The sequence below is a fragment of the Pseudochaenichthys georgianus genome, chromosome 18 (assembly GCF_902827115.2).
Source record: "Pseudochaenichthys georgianus chromosome 18, fPseGeo1.2, whole genome shotgun sequence".
Taxonomy (NCBI): domain Eukaryota; kingdom Metazoa; phylum Chordata; class Actinopteri; order Perciformes; family Channichthyidae; genus Pseudochaenichthys; species Pseudochaenichthys georgianus.
In genome coordinates, this window is record NC_047520.1 from 14,342,242 (window position 1) to 14,367,629 (window position 25,388).

A 25,388-nucleotide genomic window follows, 5' to 3' on the forward strand; every position below is an offset into this window, starting at 1 on the left:
AAATTGGGTGGCCTAGCAACCAGGCAGGGGGAGGTGAGATCTATAAAAAAGGAGGGAAGCTAATGTAAGAGATGAAATCCTAACGCGTATCTTCTCTGACACAAAATGAAAACCAGTGGGATTTTCTTTCTCAGTCTGATTTAGTGCTTTTGCGTCATTTTGGTCCCCCCCCCCCCCGCCCACTGATTTTCATTGCATTCCATCCTCTAATTGGTATAACAAAAACATTACCGCTGCAGTCACATGAACATGGTTTTGCATTACATAGCCTAATTTCCAAATGTAATCTGAAGGGTTGCTCCTCCCCAGATAGACTCACTAGCTGTACTGGACTTTTTATTGAACTTACTGAGTCTCTACCTGTAATTTGTTTGATGGATCGCCCGGTCACTGGCAGGTCATGTTTAGTTTTTGGCCATTTTTGTCTACATTATTTCACTCTCGAGACACTGCCCAAACTCTCATTAAGAACACTATAACTCATAATAATGGCTGTCATGAAACCCAAGTAAGCTGGGGCCTTATTGGGAAGCATAAATCACAGGTTTAAGGTTACTCTTGTCTCTTAAGTGTATTTACACCACCTATTCTTATCCCATAATTAAATTACTTACATCCTAACAAAGACATGCAGTGCTTTAATTAGGCTTCATCTAGTTTTTACATTCCTCCACAGCTTTTTGCTCACATGGATTACATGAAAATGAAATGTATTTCACATTTACTTTCCTCCTGCGGTGTCTTGTAATCACTCCGGACAATTATGTGAAGTTTTTATTTTTCATGTGTAGCTTTTATACATCTCCTTCAACATCTCGCCTCTTTTCTATGGGTAACACACACATGGTATTCATAAAGGTATGTTTTTGTTCCCAATTTAAAGAGAAAGTTACCACATGTAGTACATAGCAAGTGGACAACTTTGATGTGGGATTACTGGTTTTAGGTCACTATGATTTAAGTAAGCAATAAATTCCTTCATGCCTTGTTTATGTCCCTCTCTCACACACACACACACACACACACACACACACACACACACACACACACACACACACACACACACACACACACTCACTCGTATAATGACTTGTCCCGTTAGAGTTCAGGGTTAGAGACATCAAAGCCAAGCAGACAGCCAAATCAGTAGCCACTTTCAGACGTGCACTTTACTCCGTAGATGTGCTGGCAGTCTTTGGTGTCCACGTCGTGTTGGGTTATGCAAAAGTCCCCCATGATGTCTGACTATAAACGTGATTGCATTTACATTACACTGCTACCAAACTAGTTATAAATAAATGCAATTACAAAAAAAAGGTTACAACATACATACATATGTTGTAACCTTTTTTTTAAATTAATTTTATTATTGCAGTCATGTGTTGTTCCATTAAGTAAGACAACATTTTAAATACTTGTATTAAATGTTTTAAATGCTGAAAATGAAATGTGTTAAACCATCACAAGTTGTAGAGGAGATGCTCTTACAGTGCAGGAGGCTTTGAAAATGGCTTCAAGTGATTTTATGATGTTTGTTTTGACAATTGTCCAGAATAGTCTTTACATTAAATCACCCAAGGGTATGTTTTTGTAGTTTTGTCATGTAATTTGGTTTTACTTACAGCTAGAATAGTTTCCCCTCATGTCTCTCTCCATCTCATGCATACGCACGGATCCACTGTGCCAGCAGTATATATTCTCCCCCATCTTTTCTTCATTGATTAGTTAAGCCCTAGAATGTAGGAATAGTCACACTTCCTCAATCTCTGTTTTCCTCACACATCCTCCGCACCGTACCACACCCAGACAAACATACCTGCACACACAGCACACACAGAGGCATAGGAAGTGTGCGAGCTCCACATATATACTTTAGAACCAAGTCTATTTGTCTAATAAATTCATTCTAAATGAAAAATGTATTGGCAAATAGTGAAGTCAGAGAGGAAAAAAACAAATCCAAGTTAGTAAGACATCATGACAACAGGGGACTAAATGGAAGGCGCAGATTGAAGAAGAAACAAAGAGAGAACATGTGAGCATATGGATGGGGGAGGAAGAGCGAAAAACTAATTAAAGAAAGTAGAGTTTTAGTTGGGTGTTGATTCCATGAGGAATAATGGTCCCAGGTGTGTGAGATGAGGGGAAACGGAGGAGATGAGGGAAGGGGAAGGAAACTAGGTCCCCATACACCATATGTTCTCTATATTTCCCACTTTCTTCTCCCTCTCCCATTCCCTTTCTTACCAGGCTTTTCACTGGCTCACTGAAAAAAACCTGATCTTGGATTGCTTTCCTTCTCGTTTGTACGTCTTCCTCACCGCTCGGTCCGCTATTGCCATGTGCTGCAGGTTAAGTAGGGGGACAATGGATTGATTGGGCGGAGTAATTGTGTAACTGTTTGAATACTCTTGTTGTTATATATAGGATTTGTCCTCACAGGATTTATATTTGCTGTAGATATGGATTTCGGTATTTGTCTTGCACAATACGCTTTTCCTGCGTTTGCATTGCTGATTGTTTGAAAGTGGATATCTCTGTGTGCATTGGGTGAGTGCTGCAGCTTTGGTCGTTACAAGCTTTATTAAAGGGCCACTTTGCAGATTCTGTACTTCGTCACACAGATTTATGAGTACATTGCGGGGCCATGTATCCCCGCTGGTGTTTCATTCCTTGACCATAGTACAGGAACAGACCACGAGTTTAAAATGACATGGCATCTATAAATAGCAGCTGAACTCACTCACCCTTCCCTTAACGCAGTCCCCTCTCCGGCCGGATAACCAGCCCCCCTCAACGCGGATCTCTCCACCCCGTCATGAAATGCAAGCTGCTCCCACTGTACATTCCACTCAGAGGAATGAGCCAACTCCCCTGTAAATTATAGAGCGGGGGGCTAGTTATTGTTTTCTGCCAAACAAAGGCAGTCAGCAAACAGGAGTGGAGCTGTTTTCAACCTGTGGTTAGTCAGGTTTATGGGCCGGGCCTGGAGGGAAGCTGCTACTGCTTTGTCACCAGGTTGGAGTGCCTCAAGGCTCCCTCCTGGGGCATCTCTTTGGTCCCTTTTCTGTTGTGACTGTGTGTATGTGTGGGCCCCCAGGCTGTTGTCAGGCAGATCACGGGAGTGGTGTAAGCAAGCCTGGCTGTTAGTGTCTACCTACATGCCTCTGTTCCCTAAAGAAGGAGAAGGATAGAAGGAAAAAGGGAAGAAGGAGATAGGGGATGGGAGGGTAGATGAGAGATTGAGCGAGCGCATTCCTCGATTGAACAAAACGTGTCCGCAGGGGGAACTGCAAGCCCTGCAAGATTCACAGACTCCCAACTTCCAAAAACAAGACTCCCCTCCTCCCCCTCTCCATCCTCGTCCTCTTCTCCCCCTCCTCCCCCTCTCCTTGGTCCTGGAGTGGTTTAAAGAAAGGGATAATCTGTGGAGGAATTCCAAAAGGCAGGAATCCAGGGATTATCCAAAGAGGAAAATGGTAGATGATGGAATATTTAAGGATTTACCTGAAATGATTGCTCGGGTTTAAGGCTTTGAGGTTTATATTTGTGACAGCATGACCAATTTCAGTTTTGCAAATAAGGTGATAAATTAACTAAACAAGACATCAGCCAAAACACGATGTGTTGACTCTTCTCTCAGACATTTACAGTATATTATGCTGGCCTGCATTCTCGTCCTGCTGACACCTAAACATTCAGATAAATAGGTCCGTGGTGAACACCCAGATTTAAAAAAAGAAAATACTTTTTGTTTAAAACAACTCAAATGTATGCAGCCAAGGTTCTACAACAATGGCATGTGCTTGATATTTTTTTTATTTTGTGCATGTGTTGTCTACGAAATTAGGCCCTAAGGCGTAATTACATTTGAAGTTTATTACATTTATTACGTTTATTACATTTGAAGTTGAGTAGCACTTGTCTGCTGTAGTCCGGTAAGTCCGGTAACTTGTCATAATTAGGTCACATTAGCCTTCAGTTAGCCTAACCTACTGATTATCAGTAAAAGTAACCTGCCGTTCTTTATCTCCAATATTCTATGATATTGTCATCCAATCGTGTCTCCTGAAATCCAAGACCAAATGCACGCTAAAGGGTCTTTGAGCAAGTTTCTCTCAGTGATCACATGTATTGTGTCTTGATATTTGTCCATGTTGATGTTACAAATGGAGCTGCTGTGATGCAAGTCAAATTTACGACTTGATCTGACCATTAAAGTATCGTATCGTCTCATTTGTGTCCATACAAAATGATGGCGCAACAGCAAGTAATGGTTTACTTATTGACATCAAATTAGAACTAGTTAACATAATAAGTGTGTTGATATTTGATGAATATGAAAAGGTATTGTCTGCTTTTCTCATTTATAATTTAACATTCCCACAATTCCTCTGGACTTCCCCTGACCCCCTTGTATATGGCACAAAACTGTGTTGTTCCGTACATGACTAAAATGAGTGTGTTATTGTAAACAAGCTGCATCTTTGGGGCTTAGCTCATCCTGTCCTACTTAACTGGTCGATAAACAAGCTTTAGCTTTAATTACGGTGATGTCTGATATTGCGCCTTCTTACATCATGCTAGTATCATGTTTATGTGTTTTCGTCTGGCTGTGTGTTGTTTGTGTGTGGGCATTTGTGAGTGTCCATCACAATTTCTCCATGCGTGTGTGTGTTCTCTGGATAGGACGATATACTGACAGTGGGTGTATGTTCTGGTCTGGTAGCTGTAATCACTCGTTCAGTACATTGGTTTCTGTTAGAATCTTTGTTTACGTTTGTGTGTCAGTTTTCACATGTACGAGGAGAATTACATCAGATCGGTCTATTTGTAGTGCTTCTATATAGTTTCAGCTATTGTACCATCTTGTCTTAGTAGTTGATCCATATTTAAACACTGTGTTGTCTTTCCGTGTTTCTGTGTTTTATTTTAGATATGCCTAAGGTTAAATCAGGCATATTACTTACATTTTACTGAAAATGTGTTGCAATGAACTGTAGTTCTTTGTTACAGGATACAGCCAACATTTTGTGAACATCCCTGTGTCAAATGAAGCTTTTATAACCCTGTTAACAAAGAAAAGACTATCTAGAAACAGTTTGAAGTATATATGCATATATCAATTCTTATATTGGTGTTATGCTTGCTTTTCAGGAACAGGAAACAGGCAGTACACAGTCTACACACCCAGTGCACTCAGCAGTGGCAGGTAGGAAGTGTGTGTGTGTGTGTGTGTGTGTGTGTGTGTGTGTGTGTGTGTGTGTGTGTGTGTGTGTGTGTGTGTGTGTGTGTGTGTGTGTGTGTGTGTGTGTGTGTGTGTGTGTGTGTGTGTGTGTGTGTGTGTGTGTGTGTGTGTGTGTGTGTGTGTGTGTGTGTGTGTGTGTGTGTGTGTGTGTGTGTGTGTGTGTGTGCGTGTGCGCGCACGTGCGTGCAGTCCTACCCTAATAGATTATTGATGCACTGCTGGGTTGGTTTGCTACAGCAGACAGTGGAAATGGGTCTGGACTCCCGAGAGGAAACAAGATATCTCCTACACACAGCTAACACACATATAGTACAGGCACAATGTGACTTGATAGAAAAAGCTCTCATGCGCAGGACTTTAAAGCACATTTTGCACTCTCACACACACACTTATGCGCAATTAGACACACCACACACCTGCTGGGTCTTTAGAGGAAGCTGAGCCTGTATCTGGAAATGAAAGGAGGAGAGGAGTGGAGAGACATGCAGGAGGAAGAGAGAGAGGGAGACTGGCAGAGAGGTAGAGGACAAAGAAAGATAGCGGATAAAGAGGAAGAGGAGGGATGAAGAGTGATAGCCAACTCTGCACGCTCCCACCTTCTTTTCTCCCTCTCTCCTTTGTGAACAGATGGGTGGAGGTATCAGATTGTGATGAAAGCCAAAATGGGAAAATAGGGACCGACATACATACAGTACAAACACAGCGGCAGCCACACATGGCCACACACACTTTCACTCCACCAGACAGATGCAATACTCTCTTATTGCTCTCTGTCTCCTCATCTCCCCAACATCATGTTTACATATGACATGATCTCATTGTGTTTATGTGTGTTTTTTGTGTAGTTATCACAAACTAGTCAGGTCAGACAGGTTCTACAATGTCGTTCCCACAATGGCGACAATGTACGCACACAAATCTGAATTGACACCAACTGATGTTGATGATTTTCCTGGACAGAGAGACGGGCATAGGTAGAAAGCGCATTAGGGAGGGGGGAGCGGCTCCAAGCAGATGATGGATCAGATGAGCAGTAGGAAGAAAGAGATAAGGAAGGATGAAGAAAAGGGAAGATGAGAGGAAGGAAGCCCTGTGGGTCTCTGCGTGCAGGGGGTGGAGGGTAAATGGAGGCATGGTGGAGAATTCAAATGTCTCGGTGTCAGTGGGTTCACCGGCAGTCTGCGCTGAATCCATCGCACATCATAATACACACTATGGCTCGAGCATGGAACTTGAAATGTGTGTCATGTGCTGTTGCATTTTTAAAGCTACACTAGGGACAAATCTGTGTTGGCAGCTTCAAATGACACAGAAAAGGATTGCACACATTAAGCGCACCAATACCAAACTACACCTGATCACTCTAGTAAAGGCATCAGGGGGATGTTTGTCGGTAAAATAGCAATATTTGACAGGAAGGAAAATCAAAAAAAAATTCAAACTCAGTCGCTTAGATAAAATGAAATATAAAACACAGAATATACAGTTGTGGAGATTTCTTTTTGAAATCTACTTTTTGTAAAGCAGTTTATGGATTTTATTGAAATTGGTACTATTTTATCCCAAATGTAGGAAGAAGGGTGATGTGTGTCCAGTCTGAGTCTACTACAGGTAGCCGTTTTGTGTGTGTTTTTTCTTGTGTGTGTGCTTGTCAGCTTTCTGCTGGTCATGGTGGTCAAATGTACTGCCAGCAGGGACTCTGTGTTCCCTGCCCAACAAGTGTAGTTTGATTTTATTTTTTTACCGGCCAGACTTCCCTCTCTCTCAAATCTAGCTATGTTTAAGTCCAACTGTCAAATGAATTTTATGCAAACCTGTGAAATATTGCAAAAAAAAAATGCAAATTAGGTGTTTTCCATCTGTCGGTTTGAAGTGAATAAAAATAGGGCTCCTCATGTCAAATGTGCATGAACAAGCTGGAAAAAGTCTTTTTACAACAGCATTGGGTTTTCTTGGACATGATATCGTTCACCAACCCGTTGAATAACTTTACTGTAGCATTATTATCTTAAGCCGAGAGTTAGATTATAAGATCAATACCTCCCTCATATATCTGCAGTTAAAGGAATGGTATGCTCATGACACTCATTTTTAAATAATTATCATCCGATAAAACAGACCAGTCTCTGCCAGTCTTTCTTTTTTTTTTTTTTAATCCGACGACATTATCAGTGATTTTAAACTGATTATATACCGAAATAACATCAACACTGTGGGCGCCGCCATTTTCCGGACGTGACGTAAACCATGCGTTTGGTTTTCGAGGACACATTGATCTCCATGTTATTTACTGTAGTTTCTCTCTTCAAATATGCCTCACTGTATCGCGAAATATTGCCACAATTCTGATAGGAACAATCCACGGAATGCTCGGTTCCATCTGTTGCCAAAAGGTAAGCGTAAGAAGTACATTCGGAGGCAGTGGCTAGCGAAATGTGGCCGGCCCGAACCGAAAGATTCACAGGCTCATGTATGCAGCGAACATTTAAAATTTCCGGACGACTACTCTGAGAGTATGATCAAACATAACATGGGATTTATGGAACAACCATTACTCAATGGAGATGCAGTACCATCGGTCTTTCTGGTGTCATCACCGACCAGGACACCAGTTCGGCCAGTTGAGAAATCGCCCTCTGCAAGTGTGAAGCGACGGAGGAGCAGAAGTAGTGCTCGGAGTAAGAATAAGGTATGTTATAGCGCATTTCCATTGCAGCCGCTAGCCCCGTTTTAGCGTCCAGGCCAGGACAGTTTTTGGTGGCCTTTCCATATAGCGTAGTACCGACTAGTGTGTATTTCCCCCCAGTTTTTCACGGCCCCATAAAATGGTGATTCTATGGCCAGGGACAACGAAGCTGAGTATGCTAAACTAGAGAGGGAATCGCTAGCAAGGGTGGTACTACATGCATACATATAGTATCTTATATCATCTTCCTATTATACACACATGCATTTCCAAACATCTGGACTACCTATGTTGCAAATGTATTATCTTTTCAATTTACACACGGCATCTATTGCACGTCTGTCCGTCCTGGGAGAGGGATCCCTCCTCTGTTGCTCTCCCTGAGGTTTCTCCCATGTTCCCTTTAAACTGTGGGTTTTCTTCGGAAGTTTTTCCTTGTACGATGTGAGGGTCTACGGACAGAGGGTGTCGTATTGTCATACTGATAAAACATCAAAACTTCTTCCTCTGCTGACGAGTCCGAACTCAAATATTCAGCCATGTTTCCGTGTGTTGACAAAGTGAACGCATGGATGACGTCACGACCATCACGTGACTACTGAAAATGGCAAAAATGGCGGCGGCCAGACGGAATATAAAGGTTTCGATAAAAAAGAGCTATAAAATCATTATTTACCGGGGAATATCGCTGATTTCTTCAGGATATGGTTTAAACATAATGTTTCACTAAATACTGAAGTTTTGATTAATTATCTAATGAGTGGACCATTCCTTTAATATAAAGCATCCGCTAGCAGCTGGTTACCTTAGCTTAGCATAACGAGTTGGAACAGGGAAACGCTGGTGTTTCTCAATCTCGAGTAAAGCTGCTCCAGAGCCACTATTTCAAGGATACTACGTCATCGAGTGCCGCCGAAGGACTGTCCCAATGTCCAGCATACTTGGAATTCTAACGAGGCCGGCGTACTTCGTTGCGGGAAATCTCGAGGCTGCACATGTGTAGACTCCACCGTCTTAAAATCCCCACAATGCTTTGCGCACGGACCAATTTCCTAATCTTTGGCGGAAAATGCAAGGCAGGGCCTCTCATATGACGCACACTTGCTCGCCTGTTCCATTCTTCGTTTTCCGAGGCTAGGCGGTATTCTTGCCTCGCTTCTTAAGGAACTCACTCGGAGGGACATGTGCTACCAAGTAAGCCTCCTCGACATTGAGAAACACCCATGGTCTTTTCGTTACTTGTGTGGTACCAACCTGCCTGTGTGACTTTTACACTCCTTTCTCTTTAACCTTTGGCAAATAAGAAGAAGAAGAAGATAGAAGATTCAACTTATTGTCATTACGTAGTACAGGTAGGTACTATGTAACGAAACGGTTTCTCTGCATTTGACCCATCCTAGTGTTAGGAGCAGTGTGCTGCCATTATGTACGGCGCCCGGGGAGCAGTGTAGGGAACTTGCTCAGGGACACCTCGGTAGCACTTGGTCTTTCCGGGACTTGAACTGGTGACCTTCCAGTTGCCAAGCCAAGTCCCTATGGACTTCGCCACCACCGCCAAGTTTCTTATTCTTTTCAAAATAAGAAACTTTCCTATTTCCTTTAATGCTCAAATGTGCTCTAAATCCACATGGAAACGTCAGTGCATCGCTACAGATAAAGATATTATTGGTATCCATAATCATACCTCCCAGGTGAGAGCTATGTGTGGTCTGTCTCTGTGCATTACACCGCCTGACTGACTGAGCCAACTTCCTGTGGGGAAGCAGCTTCTACGTGGGAAATGACAAACCCACACTACACTAAAAATATGTATGACAGTATAAAGTCATGCGTAGAGACCTCTTTGATCGACAACACGTGGAAGTGGCATCCAAAGATAAGTGATCAGAAATTGCAGTCTCATCAGCTTCTTAATTCCAACGCATCAACCTCTCTTTTTCTCTCATCTGTTACTCATCGAGTAAGACTTGTTGAAGTGAGGAAACAACAGCAGAAGGGGGAAGAAGAGGGTAGGATATTTGATGAAGGGAGAGAAAGAGGTGGGGTGGGGTGGCGGGAGGGGGGGTGCCTAAACTAGTGTTAATTGAACACAGCTGTACCTCGTTAAACATTAATTGGCAATTAATCAGCTCACACCCCCCAGTTGAATATATCTTGGAATATATATTTTAAACGAGGGAGAGAGTGGGGAATAAAGTAAATTATTCACAGTAGCACAAGGAAAGCCTGTTCTCGCTCAGCCTCTCTCTACTTTTCCTCTTCTCCATCTTCTCCCTCTCTGTTCCATTCAGCCCATTAATCTAGTTTTCTGCCTTTATCTCCGCTTCCTTCCCCTCATCCGTCTGTAGTTCATCCAGAAATGGAGAGAGAGGGGTAGTGAAAGAGAGATGTCACTACAAGGAGGAAGTGCCAGAGGCGAAAGAGGGGTTGGAGCAGGAGCAAGAGACCCTGATGCTCCTCCATGAAGGGAATCATGAAGAACAGTACTATCAGTGAACAGTGTGACTATGGTCGTTGGTCACCTTGTTTAGTATCTGAAGATCAGGTAGACTATTCATTTCTATTTGAATGCATACATGATGTGGCTCTCAGTGGTGCATGTTCGCAAGCTCATAGAGTCCTATTGTGAACCCGGAAATGCCCGGAGTAGCCCAAAGTGTTAAGTTAGAAATGTATAGTATGGGTCCCCAGCACTTTGAGCTGCCGGATGCTAACTTGCATATGTTGGGCAATTTGAACATTAAAAATGAGTTGCATTAATTAGCATGAGTTTTGGGTGTTCTTGAGGATGCTGAATCCATTTAATTTTCAAGATCAAAAACGGCAGTTTTAACCAGAAAGTGGCTATATTTGTGCTAGGGTGTTAAAAAAATCAACACCACTAATTATTTTAACGCGATTAACGCATGTGTATTTTTTTCCCTCGCCCGCACCGTAGTTTCAGAGCGCATCGAGTTTAAAATACCATCCACAAGCTGATGCTGACAGCCCCGCTCCTGCCGCCCGCTTGTGGCAGACCACACTTCCACGCTCACCAGGAGGCACCGACTGGCCATCGGGAGGACCGGGAGGGTGTGTGTATGTGTGGCCCGAGCGAGAGAGAGACCTTACGTGCATTGTTGTTGTTAGCATCTGGTGCTAGCTAGCTGCGCTAACGGATATAAGGAGCTGTTTAAATGAAAACAGAGGAGCGACATTTCGCCACAACTGCGCCGAGCACTTGACTTTATGCAGGAAGCCAGACAGTGGGACATTGTACGAAAAGTCAGCACACTCAGCACCGATAGTGCGCAACATGATTGCAGCGTCCAGGCAGCTCCCGTTCGAGCCTTGAGTTGCACATAGCTCCAACAATCCATCACACACACACACACACACACACACACACACACACACACACACACACACACACACACACACACACACACACACACACACACACACACACACACACACACACACACCATTTGTATTGTATTAATTGTATGAGAGAGGTTCCAGGTTGAATTGAGGCGAATATTTGTAATGTTCAGAGGTTGTTGTGTTTAAAATTCATGAGAATATTTGTCATTGTTCAAATGATAATGAACATTAGCATAAAGCATATTTGTCCACTCATATGTTGATAAGAGTATTAAAAACTTGAAAAATATTCCTCTAAGGTACATTTAGAACAGATAAAAAATGTGCGATTAATTTGCGATTAACTATGGACAATCATGCGATTAATCGCGATTAAATATTTTAATCGACTGACAGCCCTAATTTGTGCTCCTGGTTGGTTCGACCCAAAATGTGATGATTTACTGGGTACATTTTGAAGTTTAAGAGGACCATGAACAACATATGCAATTTGCATCCAGCAGTTTCTACGTGCTGGGGACCCATACTATACATTTCTAACATAAAACTTTGGGCTACTCCGGGCATTTCCGGGTTCACAATGCTGGCAATGAAACTGATATGAAAAGTGACAGAAATAGTTGTGTGAAGAATGAAAAAAGAGAGCTTCACCACCTGACCAATAGCTGTGTGGAATGTGCCTGCTTGTCAGTTTCAGAAAGATATAAAGCTCGGAGAAATATCGTATTTTCAAATGTAGCCAGCCAGTGTGCACTCACTTTTAGAGCAACCTGAAGTTTATATCCAGCATCTGACCACAGGCACTTTGTGTGCTCGTGTTTGAAGACATACTGTGTGCAGTAAACCCAGTCTGTCCTGTACTGTGTCGGCTGTTCTGCCCAGTGCTGCAGGCTCTTATATAACAGTGCTGATTACAGCAACAAGGGTGACCTGCGGTGCCCTGACACACATTCTTTGTGTCCCGCCTTCCCTCGATCTGTCACTATCTCTTCATCCCCGCTCACACTTGTTTCCTCTCCCTGAAATCTCCGCTATTTCCATCTCGCTCAATTAAACGCTCTCCTAAACGCTCTCCTAAACGCTTTGTTTCCTTCTGTCTCCTCTCATTATAAATTCCCAGCTATTACTAAACCTGCTTCTACCTCTCTTTCACTGTCCTATCAGTCGCCATCTATCTGCCCTCACCATCTCTCCCTCCCCCTCCCCCTCTCTCTCTCTCTCTCTCTCTCTCTGTCTGGGCTCCAGCTCAAATATTAAAATGCTATTGCATACTGGCTAGGGGCCAAATCAGCAAGGCGATAAATCAATACAGCGAGAGAATTATGTAACGTGCCACCATATTGACTAGCTTTCTCTCCTCCCTCCCTGGATGGTTTCTCCTCTGCTCCTTGCTCTCTGGCATTGACTCACCTGGTTTCACTTGCCCTCATTTAACCAGATAAATTGTAGGACTCTTATTTGAAGACTCAGTCTTTAGGTTTGTTTCGGGATAAAGTAACATTAATGCACAGCTTCATACAGAGCACGACTTCTGTCATCAAACAATTAGCACCTGTTAAAAGCGACAGGAGACTAATTGCCAAATAATGAGAAAACATATTAGTGTAAATGTGATGAATGTAAAAATAAGTTAAACCTGACAGTGGTTTGAATCATTAAAAAGAAAATAATGAAAGTGTTGCTCACCTCTGATGGGGCTTTCACACCAACGCGGTTCCAGGGCCGGTTCGGAGCGGAGCCTGAAAAGCACCGGTTTGTCCTGTTCACACCGCAGCGGAGCCGCCTCTAAGCTCCGGAATCTGGTTCGTTTCAAGCACCAAAAATGTTTTGGTTTAGAAGCAAGAACCGCATACGTCACGCTTACGTCGGAGGGGGGCGAGATTAACCTGAGCTAACAGTTAAAGGTGAGTACGGCAAATAGAAGTACAACAACAAACAAAGTGACTAGAACGCAACCACACACTTATAAAAAGCGCACTTTATAAAGTCAGGCAACACTAACCAGGCTTCGTGTGATTCTGTTTATTTGTACCTTACTTTGACCATCCGTTCGCTGTTATTGATCATTATGGAGAGCAGGCAGACGTTTTTGTATTATAGCAGCTATCGGATGGAATCAATACATGGGCTGCACAGGTTGTCATGTCCGACTATCACAAGTAGAATCATATTGAAAAATACGCCGGTAAAATGTGCCTTATGCCACAATAGGATAGCAACAACAAGTAGTCAAGATAGTCAGTTTAGCTTCGGTTGCTATGCTAACATCACCCATTTTATACCAGAGAAACTTTAATAACAGCGTTGAAACACATTCACTTATGGGGAATTGAGGATATGTATCAGCTGCTTGTGTGACAGTCAGACAGTGAATACTTAAATCCCGCCCATCTACTTCCGACCCATGGGACCTTATTTCGGAAAAATTATGTATTGAAGTCAATGGAGAGAGAAAGATTATCTGTCGACCCCGTTTGAATTGTGCAACGAATTACACATATGATGTTTGTCAATCTTAAAAAATAATTTCCATGTTTGTTGTCAAACTGTTGAAATATAAGACTATGAAAAATACGCAACTAGAAAGACTACAAATCCCAGAATCCGAATGCTGGCTCTTACGGAACCGACTAACTCCCGTTTTGTGTATGTACAGCTCTCAACATGCCCAGACTTGGAGTGATTTTCACCACTTTTAATACTTTTCGCTTCTGAAAGAAGGAAGTGAAATGTGCCAACGTGACGGGCGTCTTGGTGTGTGGTGCAAGACGGGAGATGTAGTTCATTGAGCGGTTTCACACAAAAAAAAGTGTTCCTTCACATTTTTACGACACATTTTTATTTTTTTGACTTGCAAAATTATCTTTTAAATTGACAAACATCATGTGTAATTCGTGGCACAATTCAAACAGGATCGAAAGATAATCTTTCTCTCTCCATTGACTTCAATACATACTTTTTTCGAAATAAGGTCCCATGGAGGAAAGGGAGGGACTTCGCCTCTCTATACGATCATCGACCCGACGCAGTCCCCCATTGCTGTTGTTGTAGTGAGCGCCGTAACGCCGTTGGAGATAAAATCGGCGACGTAAATGGTGACGTCATGACGCAGCAGCGTCAGCACCAGTCGGGCTCTGGGCGGTGTGAACTAAACGGGGGCTGAAAAGAAAACCCGGTTCCGAACCAGAAAAGCTCTAGCACGGAGCTAGAACGGGAATCGCGTTGGTGTGAAAGCCCTATGAGAGTCAAACAGATTAGTTAAGAAATAGATTGTTTCTCTGTGTACATGCTGGCTCACTTGTTATTGTGTTGTGAGGCTTAATTACAGCACACCCAGAGCCCACGGCGGTACACTAGCAATGAAACATGAATCAACTCAAACTGCTGGTTGCTATGTATATGCTCTAGGGGAGCAGTTAGTTTGTGTTGAGTAGTTATTTGCAAGGTGAGGCTGAACATTTTAACTTTACCTGGAGCCAATATTGTTGATGCCCAGTGATGTTCGGTAAAGAAACATTTATCTAGGTGCATCTTGGCTTCTGTTTGCAGGTTCTATCATTATATTGGCTAGAATAGTGGCTCTTCTGTAGTCTGTTATGATGCACAGTTATTCTATGCATTTTAATTGTTTTATCAAATTAATAATTTGTTTTTGTTGGTTAATTTTTAAACTTAGTTGTTGGTTGTTGGCCCAGCTCCAGTGATACTCGATTATGGCTGCATCTTGTGATTACCAGTTTACTACATTTATCTATAAATCGTGTAGTCTCAAATAGTTGTTTTGTTATACTGTAAATCCCCTTAAATGTCATAAAATAGTAAAACATTTTCATTCCAGCTTCTTAAAGCCCAAAGTGATGTCCTAAAATGTCTTGTTTCTTCAGTCCAAACCCCAAATATTATATTCAATTTAATAACAAATTAAACTAAGAAAGGAAGGAAATCTCCATTTGAGAGGCTGAAAACAACTATGATAAATTAATAATACAATGATTTCTATATAGCGTAGAACATTCAATTACATAGTTTATTAATACTTTCAAATGTTGATTGGACAGTATAAACTGTTGACAATGGACAAAGATGCAATGAGCTTTGGATGGGAAATATTCTTGATCATTGAGTAGGTACACACCAGATGTACAGCTTTAACATCAGGTTAAAATATTAACCCATAATGTATTTGTGTTAATAAATATGTGCAGAGTTCAAGGATGTTCTGACTCAACCGTATGGTATATCACTAATTAGAAGCTGTGATAACTTTCCACTGCAGCTGTTCTCTGATGAAATGTCTTCCCTTCAAACAGCTTTAAACAGTGTGTGTGCTTTACAGCAGGAGCTCTCATGAAGTTAACCTCGCAGACGCATTGAACAACTGGCACATTTGGCCCTCACTGTTTTTGTTTTAGTGTTCTCTGTTACTTTTTTATTCTGGTCATGCTGTCTGAAGCTGTGTCTCCTGGTGCCCCGGCTTCTTTATGGAGAGAGAGGGGGAAGGGGGGGGTCTATAGGAGTCACTGAGTGCAATAGTAGTTCCTATATTTCCTCCAGCCTATGCCCTGGTCAGAGAGTGCAGCGGCTCCATGCAGTATTTTCCATACCTTCACCCCCCACCACCCGTTCTCCCCTCTCCCACCCTCTTCCCCGACTTTCCAACTGTACTATTTCTCTCCACTCTATCTTCCTGCATGTAGCCGGCACTCAAGAGTATGTGTGTGTTTGTGTGTACAGGTGTGAGTGTGTATGAATGTGATCTATAGGAAACATCTTCCAATGAAAAAAAGGAAACATCAAGCATGCATTTTTTAGTGTGAGTGTAACGTCCCCTACACACGGCGGCGTGCGTTGAAGCTTGCCGGCGGGCGTGTCTGAAGCTCGACCAACAACCAATCACATGAATCTCCCGCCCCGGACACACTAGCACGCAGTTTGATTGGCTAGAGCTTGTACTGGCATATGATTCGATGGGCTGACGCTTCCGTCGAAGCTTCAAAAGTAAAACAATGCTCTACTTTTGAAGCGAGCAACGCGAGCAAAGCGAAGCGACGGAACTACAATGCAGTTCGGCAAAGCGTGACGTCACCCCATTCAAAGTGAATGGGCAGAAGTGTTGAAGCTTCAAGGCACGCCGCCGTGTGGACGTACCGTAACAGGCCAACAAGTGGGCACTACTTCCTGAAAGCACAGCAGAGACCAGAGTTTATTTGCTCACTGTGAATGCAGTACCTTTTGTATCAACACATTCAATCCAAAGGTTATGTGTTAGAAAGCATTCATGTCTGTTCATTTGTCAGACTTATCAAATGCACATTAAGTAATATTGATCTGGAAAGTGTTGCTTTGTTCAACCAGTCAAGAGATTTCCTCGAGGAAACAAACTAGAAATCACACACTAATGAAATAGTCCATAATTCAATGCTGAAAGCACCGACTTTCAATCTCTTAGAGAACAACACAGAAAAATGATTGTGTAGCACTGGCTATCATTCTTATTGGTAATAAAAAGAGGCAAAACTGAAACGAAGAAGCACGAGCCATCGAACGAGCAGAGGTTTTAAACAAACTCTTTGTCCGTTGTAAACGTTCAGTTATCAGATCAGCTTCCTGGTTCGACTTTGACCTACCGTACTTGTAGTAGTTATATTGTACGTCCTTTTTCTGTGCCATGAGAAATTATTACCATCTTTGTTGTGCGCTCACTTCTGGTTTTTACTTACAAATAAAGAGCTCTATACAGTGCATCCGGAAAGTATTCATACCCCTTCACTTTTTCCACATTTTGTTATGTTACAGCCATATTTCAAAATGGATTAAATTATTTATTTATTTTCAACATTCGAGACACAATACCCCATAATGACCAAGTGGAAAAAGTTTTAAAATATTTTTTGTAAATTAATAAAAAAATAAAACTCATATCACATAAACATAAGCATTCACACCCTTTAGTCAATACTTTGTTGAAGCACCTTTGGCAGCAATTACAGCGTCAAGTCTTCTTGAGTATGATGCTACAAGCTTGGCACACCTATCTTTGGGCAGTTTCTCCCATTCTTCTTTGCAGATTGTCTCAAGCTCCATCAGGTTGGATGGGGAGCGTCAATGCACAGCCATTTTCAGATCTCTCCAGAGACGTTGAATCGGGGGAAAGTCTGGGCTCTGGCTGGGCTACTCAAGGACATTGACAGACTTGTCCTGAAGCCACTCCTTTGTTATCTTGGCTGTGTGCTTAGGTTTGTTGTCCTGTTTAAAGGCACGGACACATCAGGCCGATTATCGGCGTTGGTGGGCGTCAGGCCAAAATAATAACAATAAATCACTTTGATTCCAGTTCGTACGTGCTTCTTGGCCGTCGGCTGAAGTCTTTGCGGTGTGTTCCAGTGTGACACATGGCCAAAAGCAGAGACGCGAGGTGACGCAACAGTCGGGGTCCGTCTGTGTCAGTTCTTTGTTGTCAGATTGGTGTGTCCGGGCTTTAAAGGTGAACCTTTGCCCCAGTCTGAGGTCCAGAGCACTCTGGAGCAGGTTTCCATCAAGGATCTCCCTGTACATTGCTGCATTCATCTTTCCCTTGATCCTGACTAGTCTCCCAGTTCCTGCTGCTGAAAACATCCCCACAGCATGATGCTACCACCACCACCATGCTTCACTGTAGGGATGGTGTTAGCCAGGTGATGAGGGGTGCTTGGGTTCCTCCAGACATGATGCTTGGCATTCAGGCCAAAGAGATACATTTTGGTTTCATCAGACCAGACAATTTGGTTTCTCATGGTCTGAGGGTACTCTACTGGCGCATTTCCACTGCTGGGCCTCGCACGGCTTAGTACGGTATAGTTAGGCCTTGGTAGGCCAGGCTTACTTTATGCTGCGTTTCCATTACAGTTTAGGAACTGGGGTAGTAACTATAGTAACGCAGTGTAGGCGGAGCCGTGACGTCATCTTCAATGCGAAACACAAAACCAACATCAGCCGTTAGCTGTTAGCACTCAGAGCTCACAGCTCCTCATATCTGTTCAGAAACTAGACAAAAGTACCCGCTAGCCAGAACTACGCCTAGTGGAAACGCAACCAAAAACGGGCCGGCACGGCACGCTTAAACCGCGCTGTAGTGGAAATGCGCCTTAGGTGCTCCATGTGGGCTTTCATGTGCCTTTGGCTTCCTTCTGGCCACTCTTCCATAAAGGCTTGATTGGTGGAGTGCTGCACAGATGGTTGTCCTTCTGGAAGGTTCTCTCATCTCCACAGAGGAACACTGGAGCTCTGTCAGAGTGACCATCAGGTTCTTGGTCACCTCTCTGACCAAGGCCCTTCTCCCCCGATGCTCAGTTTGGTTTGGGCAGCAAGCTCTAGGAAGAGCCCTGGTGGTTTCAAACATCTTCCATTTGCAAATAATGAAGACCAATGTGCTCGTTGGGACCTTCAATGCTGCAGACATTTTTCTGTACCCTTCCCCAGATCTGTGCCTTGATACAATCCTGTCTGAGGTCTACAGTCAATTCCTTGGACCTCATGACTTGGTTTGTGCTCTGATATGCACTGTCAACGGTTGGACCTCATATAGACAGGTGTGTTCTTTTCTTAGTCATGTCCAATCAATTTAATTTACCATAAGTGGACTCCAATCAAGTAATAGAAACATTTCAAGGATGATCAGTGGAAACGGGATGCACTTGAGCTCAATTGTCAGTGTCAAAGCAAAGGGTGTGAATACTTATGTACATGTGATATTTCATTTCATTATTTTTAACACCTTTGCAAAAAATTCTTTAAAAACGTTTTCACTGTGTCATTATGGGGTATTGTGTGTGGGATATTGTGAACAAAAATGAATTAATCCATTTAGAAATAAGGCTGTAACAAGTTAAGTTAAGGGCTTTCCGGATGCACTGTAAGCTGGGCTAAACTGTTAGTTTTGATACAACTTACCATGTTAAGTACAATGCCATCTTATATTATTTATATGAAAGACAAAACTATGAAAATAGACCCAATCTGTAAGTTAGTGAACTGTTCCGTTAAGGATCATAACTGAGTTTACAAAAAGGAAATGGCAATGAAGCAATCATCTAATGTAATTCTTTTAATTAGAAGGATAAATGAGATGTAGTAAATCCAATCAGAACACTAAACGCAGGCTGACAGGAGTCTCTAGATGCAGGAAAACAGAAACCATGTATCCCAGTGGTCATGTTGTACCAGATCTAGAGTCTGAACCTGGAGGCCATTGTTCTCATCGAGCCACATGTTAGCTGCTTTTATGCTAAACCTTTATCGCTGGGTTCACACATCTGTTGGCATGAAGATGTCGGTGCAATAAATTCACATCTGTGCAGGAACGCACTGCAGAGTTTAAAAACCCCAATTGAAGGTTATCTGAATCGATTTGTTTCGTTTTTTTTAATCAACAGCTCACTGTAGGTCAAAGCACGTCTCCATCAGGCTACATGGCACTAATGAAGAAGAGAAATCGAGGTAGAGTGAACACAGAGGCTCCTTCTGCTCTCCAATCCCATCTGTTTGACACACAGAGGTAGGGAGGGGAAGGATGGAGAGAGGGAGGGAGGAGAGAGGGAGGGGTGGTAGACGAATGAGAACGAGGCCAGATCAGGCTGAGGGAGGGATGGGGGGAGGAAAGGGGGGAGGTGCTGTTTAGAGAAAGGCAAGGAGTGAAAAAAAATCAGAGGGAGGCAGGCTGGGGGGTTGGGCTCCGAGCCTGTGCATGTGAGAGAGGGAGAGAGAAAGCGGCGAGCGAATGTGTGTTGTGTATGTCTGTGTGTGTTTGTGCGTGAGTGTGCGCTCGCTCTGTTCCTTTCCTTTCTTTGTTTGACTACTGAGTGGGGGGAAAGCGAGACAGAATATAGAGAGATAGGGAGAGGGTGAGGAAGAGAAACATAGACAGAGGAGAGAAAGAAGAGGATCTAAAACACTTTTATTTTTTAGAGAGAAGAAAGACAAAGGATTTCTATTTTGGTCTCTTGTTTTTTCTTTCTTCATTTTCCTTACAGGCTGTAGAATAAGAGCAACATATATAATAATAATAACATCAACAGCTCTGCATGCTTTTGACAACAGTGTCATATTCAGGAGCAGTGTGTGTTTTCTGTGCTGGCTCTGTGTGTGTGTGTGGGGGGGGGGGGGGGGGGGTGAGCTGAGGAGGTGGGGGGAGGCAGCCTGTGCAGTTTAAAGGGAAAAAGCAAGGCACACACAAAGCTGGGAGCAAAGGAAAGGAAAGGAAAGGAAAGGTAGTGGGAATCTGCTGAGCTGGCTGACGCTGTAACTAACAGACCTCTCTGGGATTGTACTCCACCGAGCCGACCCTGCGTCTCTCTGTGAGCTCAACCCGAGCCGGCCACGGTAAGACAAGCTTCCTATCCCCGAGCTCTCAGCTGTGTCACCGCCGCCGCTCTGCAGACAAAAGCAGGAGAAAGTTGCTGTGTGTGTGTGCAGATTGAGAGAGGAGCTAAGCTAAAGGCTGAAGCTAAGGCGTGAGGAATGCAGCACAAAGGGAGCTTGTGCTCCAGCTGGGGCTGTGTGTGTCCGAGTGTGTGTCTTTGTGTGTGTCTTTGTGGAAGGGCTTGAATGTTTGTGTCACGGGGCTTCCAAAACTTTTGAATGTGTAGCATGCCCCAAAATAGACGAGCACTGAACCACAGAGCCCCTTTTTGGGGGAAAATATGTAATTGTGTTCTGAAGGAGGAGACAGGAAGAGCTCCTATCTGATCATCATACAGTACATGCTTGGGATCTTACTGACAGCAATCATTCAGATCATTGTCATTAAGGAGGAAACAAAAGGAAATCCTATAAGAAGAGTCCTGAAGGTCCCAACGTGTTAGTTTAAAAACCAGTGGTACATGTCAGAGCCGGTCGATTTAAATACCCCCGACGGCTCTGCAGCCAGCTGGCTCACCGGCGCAGAAACAAAACACTAAAGTAGTTCATTTGTACCTCTTTGTCTCCTTTCCACCTCTCTTTCACACTCTTCCTCTGTGTCTTGTTTCTGTCTTTCATCTTCACTCCTCGCTCTTAGCTGATTAAATTGCCAGTTTGCTCAAAAGATCTCCCTCTCTCTTTCTCCCCCTCTTCTCTTTTTCTCTCATGTGTATGTTTCCACCAGTACCTATCCTCTCATGATCTCTGCATCGTGTAATAATCAGGTCACTGTATTGAACTTGGGTCTTGTGACTTTGCAGCCTAAGCATTAATCAGTGAACACAAGCCCAGGCACACACACAAGCACGCACAGATGCCGGCTCCCATTAGCTCCTTACACACAGTTAAATACACTCAGCCCTGTTCTACAAAGTGTGTGTTGCCCTGACCGGTGTGTTGTGGTCTGGGGGCTTTCAGGTTGTTCTCATCAGTAGTCTGGTCTGCGGTCAGCACCCGTTTTGTAAATGTATGTGCGTAACTGATATCTGAAGGGCTTTTGTGTGTGTGTGTGTGTGTGTGTGTGTGTGTGTGTGTGTGTGTGTGTGTGTGTGTGTGTGTGTGTGTGTGTGTGTGTGTGTGTGTGTGTGTGTGTGTGTGTGTGTGTGTGTGTGTGTGTGTGTGTGTGTGTGTGTGTGTGTGTGTGTGTGTGTGTGTGTGTGTGTGTGTGTGTGTGTGTGTGTGTGTGTGTGTGTGTGTTCGTGTTCCTCCCTGCGCGAGGGTGTGAGAAACACAACACTTGTGCTGGCGTCTGCCTGGAGCTAATATTGTGACTGTGTGTGTGTCAGTCCCTGTCCTAATTAAAACAGTGCCCCCCCCCCCCCCCCCCCCCATGTCTAAACCAATGCTAATATTCCTAGAATAAAAGCCTCACTGGAAAAAACATCTGACGCGTACTACCGTAAAGTGATCTTTACAGTACTCCTGCACACACACACATGTGAGTGACCGGCCTGCACATGCGCACACACACACATGTGAGTGACCGGCCTGCACATGCGCACACACACACACACACACTTCCACACACAAGGCAAAATCCCTCTTACTATTCCATTTGCTGCCCCCACCCTTCCTGTTCCCCCCTAGGGAATTTCCTCCTTTCTTTCTTTTCATTAGTTCATTACCAGCGGAAGTAGAGCATCCTTTACTCTCTGACATTTCTCTTTCCTTTTTTTCTTGTCTTTCCTTTTTTATTCCTCCACCACTTCCTGTCCTACTGCGATTATCCAATATCCAATGGCGTGCCAGGCGCGGTTCAGCCAGGGTCGCCTGCTGTGGGCTGGAATACGTCAGAGCTGCTCGCTCACTGGCTGACTCCTACTGTACTGTACACAGCACACAGCCAGCGCTAATGCTGCATAGGATATTGCATGATATATTATATTATGGTATGGCAGAATTGATTATGCTAGGATACATTACTAGACAAATAAAATGGTCAGATAAATTAAACATTGCTGATTTTGAGTAGACTTTTATGGTATAGAAGAAAAAACCATATAATGAAATTGCTGTCGCATGTGGGCTATATAATTACAAAAACATTCTTGATGTTATGTTTATGCACATTTTGAAAACAATTGCCTACATTTTCTCCTGATAAAAGTATTTTAATCTATATTTACATAGTGTTATAGCATCTATAATGTGGCGAGAAAGAGTCAATTACTTGGCTGTTGTCTTTTTCTCTGTCGGCTACAGTTTTGCATAGTCATTTGTTGAGGGGGGGGGTTGACCCGGCCCAGCTGTGTGTTTTGCAGATGCAGATCAAATATGGGGATTTGGCCCATGATAACAATTGATTCTGAGGCTGTCTGTGTAGCAACAAGCCATTTCCTGCACAGAGAGCCATTAGGACGCCACCCAACCCCCCCCCCCCCCCCCCACGTCTGTCACCCACCATGCTCCCGTGTTCCTCTGCAGATGTGCACGATCATACAAACACACACAGGAGGTGGGGGCAGTGTGTTTTTGTGATTGAATTTGTGTGTGCATACTCCCCTCTCTACCCCTCCTCAGCCTCAGGGCAGTCCCCCCACAGCTGAAGGGGGGAGATTGTGCATTCATTGGAATGGAGGCTGAGATGGCATGGGGGGGAGGAGGAAGGTGAGGGTGATTGAGTGTGCTGCCTGGAGAAGAAAAAGGGACACCGAAAGAAGAGAGAGAGAAGAGGAGAGGGGGAGGGGTGGGCTGCCTTGTGTTTAAAACAGGGGGGAAAGGGGGAGGAGAGGAGCAGGCAGGAAAGGAGGTTGAGGGGTGGAGGTGAGGGGAGGCTGGCTGGCGCCGTGGCTGGGTTGTGTCTGTGGAGCTGGGCTAATAACAGCTTGGGTTCAAGGAATCATTTGAGGAGACACACTCATGTAAATAAATGTTACTCTTATTGATAGTGTGTGTCTTTGTATATATGCGTTTTCTTGTGGCGTAGATATTTCCTGGAAAGTATTTCTTGTGTAGTTGACATGCAGAAGAAAGTTCATTCAGTTGCGATCCTTTAAAGTAACACAAATGATAATCCCTAAAGATACTTCTTAACTTCAGCGATAACCTTTAAAGATGTCTGCTCTATGATTTCATGTTCATCTGTGTTTCCCAGGTGTATTTCTGCAGCTTTGTGCAAGTAAGTGTTGAAATGTGTCATGTGGCCTCAGAGAGTATAATTCAGACATGGATGTATATTCAGATTTGCAGATGTACTTCTTTAAACAGAGTATGTTCGAAGTAAGTATTGGGGATTGTGTATACGTACTAGTGGGTGGAACCAGCTGGCATTGTGTCGTCTCAGAAATGTTCCAGGTGCAATGTGGTGTATTGGTGCAATGCTATTCTTTTTGAACAATAGTCAGCTGTGCATAGCATACTTGCCATCATGTATGCCAATTCCTTACAAATGCAGACTCTGTTGTTCAGTGTGTTTCTGTAGAACATACACACACACACACCTACAGACTGTATAGTAGTTACATTTTATCATGTGGCTGAATGTTCTGGTCTCGGGCTTTATCTCTGACAACACTAGTTATATTATTCAAAAGCACAGTTTGTTAAGGCACAGAGGGATAAGGCTTAAGTGGTTAATTCTATTATGAGGGGTCAAAGGGTTCAGGCAGATTAGCTTTGGCCTTGGAGCTAATATCCAGCACAGAAACTAGCCTGTGTAGGTAGCTGTATATGATTAGCAGAGAGAAAGACAAAGGGAGCGACAGAGACGTGATGAGAGACGGAGACAGAGAGGCAGGCTGGTGGAAGGTCAGATCCTGCAGCGGTTCTCGTTTACTCTGGTCTGGATCTGAGCTGCAAAAGTGGAAAGAAAATGAAGAAAGATATATGTTGGGCAGTGAGAGAAAAATATCCTTGCTGAGGCATTTTGAATGGACCCACACACACACAGGTAGAATGCTGAGTGTGCACATGGCGTCTTTGTGTGATAGAGACGGGCTGAGGTTTGTTGATTTAAGGTAATGGCTTCCAGTTGTGTCAGTCAGGAGACGCCTGTGTCACTACCACTGAGGATAGACAGGGCATTGGCTGAGTGAAATCCACAACACACACACACACACACACACATGTGTGACTGCATATGGCATCTGTAACAAGGAGCTTGTGACTGACTGACACAGGTGTGTGTGTGTGTGTGTGTGTGTGTGTGTGTGTGTGTGTGTGTGTGTGTGTGTGTGTGTGTGTGTGTGTGTGTGTGTGTGTGTGTGTGTGTGTGTGTGTGTGTGTGTGTGTGTGTGTGTGTGTGTGTGTGTGTGTGTGTGTGTGTGTGTGTGTGTGTGTGTGTGTGTGTGTGTGTGTGTGTGTGTGTGTGTGTGTGTGTGTGTGTGTGCGTGCGTGCGTGTCTGTGTCCGTCCTTTGCTGCTTGGCTGATTTGTATCACTCCTTTGCAAAGGTCAACATTGGAGCAGTGCATGTTTATGCATTATGCGTGTGAAGGGTTGTGGATTGTTAAAGCCTGCTCGCTTTGTAATGAGGATACAGAGTTTTGATAGTGCATGATTTAAGGGGAGGGAATGAGGAAGATGACAAAAAAGGGAATTGTTTATAATGGTAAAAGACTAGAAATTCAATGTAGATATCTGACTTTTATTAGAACTTCTGTCTTGCTCCTGTTTCTAAACTGGGCACGTCTTTATTTCCTCAACAATGACGTATTAA

At 43.6% G+C, this 25,388-nt stretch overlaps 1 protein-coding gene across 1 annotated transcript in view; it reads left to right on the forward strand.

Annotated features, from left to right (window-relative positions):
- kdm6ba (lysine (K)-specific demethylase 6B, a) overlaps positions 1-25,388 on the forward strand; it is a 110,062-nt gene that overhangs the window by 40,863 nt on the left and 43,811 nt on the right. The window contains exon 4 of the mRNA XM_034105624.2: positions 5,158-5,212. The gene's annotated coding sequence lies outside the window, so the exon portion shown is untranslated. The remainder of the gene's footprint in view (positions 1-5,157; positions 5,213-25,388) is intronic.